The sequence below is a fragment of the Antennarius striatus genome, chromosome 10 (genome assembly GCF_040054535.1).
Source record: "Antennarius striatus isolate MH-2024 chromosome 10, ASM4005453v1, whole genome shotgun sequence".
NCBI lineage: Eukaryota > Metazoa > Chordata > Actinopteri > Lophiiformes > Antennariidae > Antennarius > Antennarius striatus.
Genome location: NC_090785.1, coordinates 14,522,501 through 14,527,796, shown reverse-complemented (window position 1 = coordinate 14,527,796; position 5,296 = coordinate 14,522,501). Strand labels below are relative to the sequence as shown.

The 5,296-nt window shown below is 38.7% G+C and overlaps 1 protein-coding gene across 1 annotated transcript in view; it reads left to right on the top strand.

The window, feature by feature from the left end:
• Positions 1-5,119: 5,119 nt before the first annotated feature.
• The window catches only part of mtnr1c (melatonin receptor 1C), a 9,378-nt gene continuing 9,201 nt past the window's right edge, over positions 5,120-5,296 (top strand). The window contains exon 1 of the mRNA XM_068325849.1: positions 5,120-5,296. This exon is cut by the window's right edge and continues 304 nt beyond it. The gene's annotated coding sequence lies outside the window, so the exon portion shown is untranslated.

Sequence of the window (5,296 nt, the reverse complement as noted above, 5' to 3'; positions counted from 1 at the left end):
TATCTTTTTCATTTTGGCTTGTTTTTCTTTTTTTTTTCTCTGTTAACCAATTCTGCAATTTTTATTCTTTAATAAAATACTTTACCATTAATCCAGCTGGGTAATTTCTATATTGCTTCCTCTTCTTAGACGGGTCGTAACACGGTCAAGATCTTCCATCGCCGGTGCAGAATCTTTGACAGACTTTGTAGTATGTTCTGCACAAAACCAGGGGGGTTGATGAAGATCAACTTCTTGTCTGTGTTCCATAGCTTGCTGTGCTCCCTTACAGGAGGACTGACTGGGCGGTGCCTCTGCTTAAAGGCCTCCTCCATGCACTCTTCTGTGTCATTGTCAGCTCAAGCATGGTGATGTCCTTCATCGTCTGTGACACCAGGATGATGTCTGAAGGTGGTCTTAGCAACATACTGAGGGAACTTGAGTAGGCTATGTTGATCCTCTGACAGCCAGTCCTGTGTGTCGCTACAGGATCGCTGCAGGATGTGATCTGTGAAAGTCTGGCTGACGTTTTTATTCTGTTTGAATATTCTAAGGTATTTTTTTGGACAAGATAATTTCTTTTCTTTGTTTAATATATAGTAGAAAACCCTTACTCTGTTTAGGAATGTACCATGAAAGAGACAACAGGGAGGTGAAAGTAGGGCACAGTTGTTGTACATATTGGTTTTGCACAGTCAAGGATGTCTTCATCCTGTCCCAACTATTAAAACCTGTCCGGATCCCTGCAGTCATCACAACGGAATGATGCAATTACTGGCAGAGTGGATGGAATTTCTGATAATTTAAGTGTCTTTATAGTCATTAACTTGTGTATGCACATCTACATTTCCTAAAGGCCTCTGTTTTGCTGTGCTGTTATGGAAATGAACACCTGAGGTGCACACAGTGAGAGATCACGCACTGAAACACACAGATACTGACAAATCATTTACACTGACTGACAGTTAGGAATAGATTCAATGTCATATAAGTCATTAAAACAATGTGTTCTGTCCAGAAGGTAATTTGAATGCCATCATTTGAGGAAGGTGCTTCACTGTACTTGTAAATATCCATGTATAATTGTTGAGACGACATGCCAAACTGTAAAAGTATATGGTGCAGCATCTTCAAGGGAGGCTGACATCCTTTTTTTTATTAGCAGCAGCAGAAAAACATTAGGTTATAGACAAATAAAAAAATGAAAAGTATCCTCAGATGCTATGATGACCACACTCAGGACCCTCAAGCATTTTTTAAAATCATAAACCACTGCTTTGACAATCACTCATTTTTTAATAAGTCAAAACACATCAGAACGTTAATTACTGTTACCTGTTTTTATGTTTAATGTCATTTAAAATTTACTACTTTATTCAATCGGTAAGTGAAAGCAATTTTCCATCCAGGTTGTTGTTCTGTTTCTGTTTGTCAGGATTATAGAAAAACTACTGGCCCTGTTGTCGTAAAACATGCCCATACCCCGGTCAAACACACTTTCCTGCAATTCTGTCTCGGTTCAGCACAAGAAGAGCAAAAGAGAAAAAAAAGGACAGTGATGTAACGTGGTTACTACTACTTTTTTTAGCCGATAGCGTTTCCCACTCTGTTAACTGTTATTGGACTTACTTTAAAAGCCCACTACTAAAAGGCAACACAGGCCTCTCTGTGTGGAGGAAGCTATTCATCCGTCTGTGCGGGTTACATCTGGGACCAGTGGCTTCCTCCAAAACCATGCAATATGGGTTAACTGGTGACTCTGAAATTGCCTGTAGGTGTAGATGTGAGCATGAATGGTTTGTGTGTGTGCATCTGACGCCCAAACTTCTTCTAAATCCGAACTGTTTGGAAACATATTCAGATATAGTAGATTGAACTATTAAGATGGTCTACTAGGTCTGACTGTTTTCATCTCTATTTTATGTTTTGTGTTATCTTCAGTTTGTTACCTTACCAGACAATTATTTCTAATAGGGTTATGACAAACTAATTTCTGTGGTGTTTGGCGCATGTGAATGCAGGCTGATTAGACAAAAGTCCTCTTAGTTATGAGTAGCTTCACAAAATCCACTTATTTTGTCAGTGTCGGTTTGCTTTGAAGACCTTGTGTTGAATATTAATTCAAACACGAACATGTAAATCCATTGGATTTGCAAACCCCCCAAAGAAATGATTGGCAGCAAACATATTCTGCCAACTTTTATTGGTGCAAGTCATCTGATGAATCTGAAAGAAACATAACAAAAAACAATCCAATCTGATTATCCAATGTCCAATTTTCCATGAGACCACCACTACTTTTTCTTCTCAGTCCCATAAAACAAATCTGTAGTTTGTAGATGCTTGCTAATGATCACCAGCCCTTCGTTTTCTGTTTGATGCTGATCGCACATTATCTGTTTGATACTGGGTGACGGAATGGTAAATAAATTACCTCTGTGTATTCATTAGCCTGTTATTATTATGCAATGTTAATTAAAGGCTAATGTTAGGATGAGTAGTAATGTGTACCCAGCAGATTAAAGGGGAGTAACAAGAACACTCGCACATGTAAGACCCAAATTATTATCGACAACAATCCCTAATGATTGTCACATGGATTTTGTCACACAACTTTACGAGCACTGCACCCACCCACCGATAAAAGTAACATCTGAAGTTTCCTCTTAAAAAAAAGATTAATGTATTAATGTATGATCTATTTTTGCTGCTTGTCCTTCAGGGACAGCTGTTGTCTCAACAACCCTAGACTAGCTACCTATTCCTGACTCATCGCAAGAGTCAAAGATCTGAAAATGAATAGGTCATTTAAGGTTGCATCACTTAGTTTCACTTAAACTAGTGAATAAATGACCAGTAACAGCAGATTTATTTACAGGTTTTCCCTTGTTGTCCCCTTCTGGATGAGAAACGCTAGATTATATGTAACTTATACAGAGACAAAATATATTCAATTCTGTCTGTATTTTCACAAATTGCAAGTCCTAAATACTCAAACACAAGCCCCGTCACCTTCTGACATCTTTTCATACCCCTTTTTTAGCATGTTTGTGTGCCACCAGGCTCATTTTCTCTGATAACCTCCACAGGGGTTCCACAGGGAGGTGAAGCAGTCACCCACAGAGCAGGAAGTGAGGTGAGGACTGCTGATTGCTGCAGGCCACATGTATAATTCGAGGGAGTTGCTCTTTTCAGAACTCATTTTCTTTGTCAGTCATGGTATGTTATACCTGTAACGATAAACGGTTCATCCACTCAGGATTTCTTCAAAGGTGTCGAGGAGATTTTCAAGTGTTGTCCCATGCTGAGAGCCGAATGAAAGCCTTTGGATTGGATTTAAGTTTACAAAATAACTCACAAAGTCATTGTACATCTGTTATGCTGCCATACATACTTTTCTCACTTTGTGCAAATATTCCTTTCAAATCAGGTCATGTCGATATTCATGCATGCATCCATTAAGCAGGTTGAAGTCAGCTTCATGCTGCATATGGGTGTATGCACACCGGCTGTGGTATGTCTTCTGCTCTCTGTCACATGGCCCTTTAGACATGCTTGCTCCCACCTTGAAGCTGTAGTTATATTATGTAACTTCTATACTGTTGTGTTAAACATCTCCATTTCACAATTTGTTTTATAGTATTTGTGTTGAAAGACATCCTTTTTGACCAAGCTTGCTAAAACACCCAAAAGGAATTTGTGTCTCGTTCGTGTCAAAGGATTTACACACCAGCAGATATTCGGCAGTCGTTGTTGGTTTTGTTGCTACTGAGCTGTATTTGACTATTAAAATCTCTAGTCCTCTGTTTTTCAACATGATTAAAAACATTTCATATTTCAGTGGAACATCTATGCTAATGTAATTACCGCATCTGTTTTCACCAAGAACAGTGTTTATTATACTTTATTACATTACAGCAGTCTACTGTCTACAGGAATGCAACTTGACTGCTTGGTAAAGAAAAACAACAATAGGCTTGTAATTTTAGTTTAGCTGAAGCGTCTCAGAATGAATCCATATCGAACAGATTATCTTTTGGGTTAAATGAAACAAAGACTCTTAGCAAATTGTCCAGTTTGTGGTCCCGTCAGACAAAGGAGTGCTGTCAGGCCCAGCTGAACCACACAGTGCACACAACAGATTAAAGATGGCATCTTAATTATATTTTGCTTGGAAAACAACCTTCCTCCGCAGGCAACATGTTGGTATGTCATTTAAGATGTTTTAGTTTTCACATGACTTTATTTAAAAATAAATGAAATTGAACACAAACATAAGACAAAAATTAAGGAACCAGGTCAGTTCTATGAGGTACATAACAATGTCAAACACAGTTAGTCACAGTTGGCACAATTGGCTGTTGTATAACCGGGACTTAGACAAAATAAAAAAAATTGAGAACTTTTCTCATAACTTTGAGATATGTCATGGACATTGTGTGATGTTTTTCCTCATTTTTTACAGATCAAACAAAAACAAAAAAAACAAAACAAAACCCTGAATCTAATTGGGAATAAAACCAAATACTGTACATCACATGAAGCTCCCTCTGGTAGCATTATTGCAACGTAAGGCGTAGAATATTCTCTGAACTCAGATGGCCTCATTGAAAAAGCACTGTTTTAGAAATGAAGAACACAAGACCTACTGAATCTCTTTAAATTATACATTTAACGTTTCTTATACTTGGACACGTGAAGGCGCCATTTCCATGCATGTGAATGGTGAAACTCCCAAGTTTTAATGATGCTTCTGTAAGAAAGCTGACAGGTTGTTTAACAGATAACGTTATAAACATTGTTAAAAAGACAAGATAGTTTTCTGGGGAAGACTTTCTAAAGGTTAGTTTTAGATCAAGTGATAATAAGAAAACTGGTGTAGAGAGAGAAGAGAGTCGGGACACAAACACACGTTTGGTTTGAATGGTAGTTTTTGTTAACGGACAGATTTGTAATAAAACATTCAGTCTGTTTTCCTGCAATATATCAGAGCATGCTCTTGACAGCCAACACGGGACTGTTCGTGGATGAGCTTTACATCCTCACATTTCCGTGACGCGTAACGCGCCTCTCACACCTCCTCTGATCTGGGAGTGTGGCACAGTGGAGGAACGCGCAAGAAAAGCCCCGGTCACTGGTGAGGACCCCGCGTATTAAGCAGGGAGAAACAAGATCACTTGGCTTTTTCATCAACCTGTAAATTAAATATTCCTCCAACGCGTAAAACCTATTGGTCTTTTGATGCCAGTGTCATGCTTCGTGCGTTCCTCCTACCACTCCGCAGACGGAGGAGGAGTGTGGCATCGTTCATCAAAAA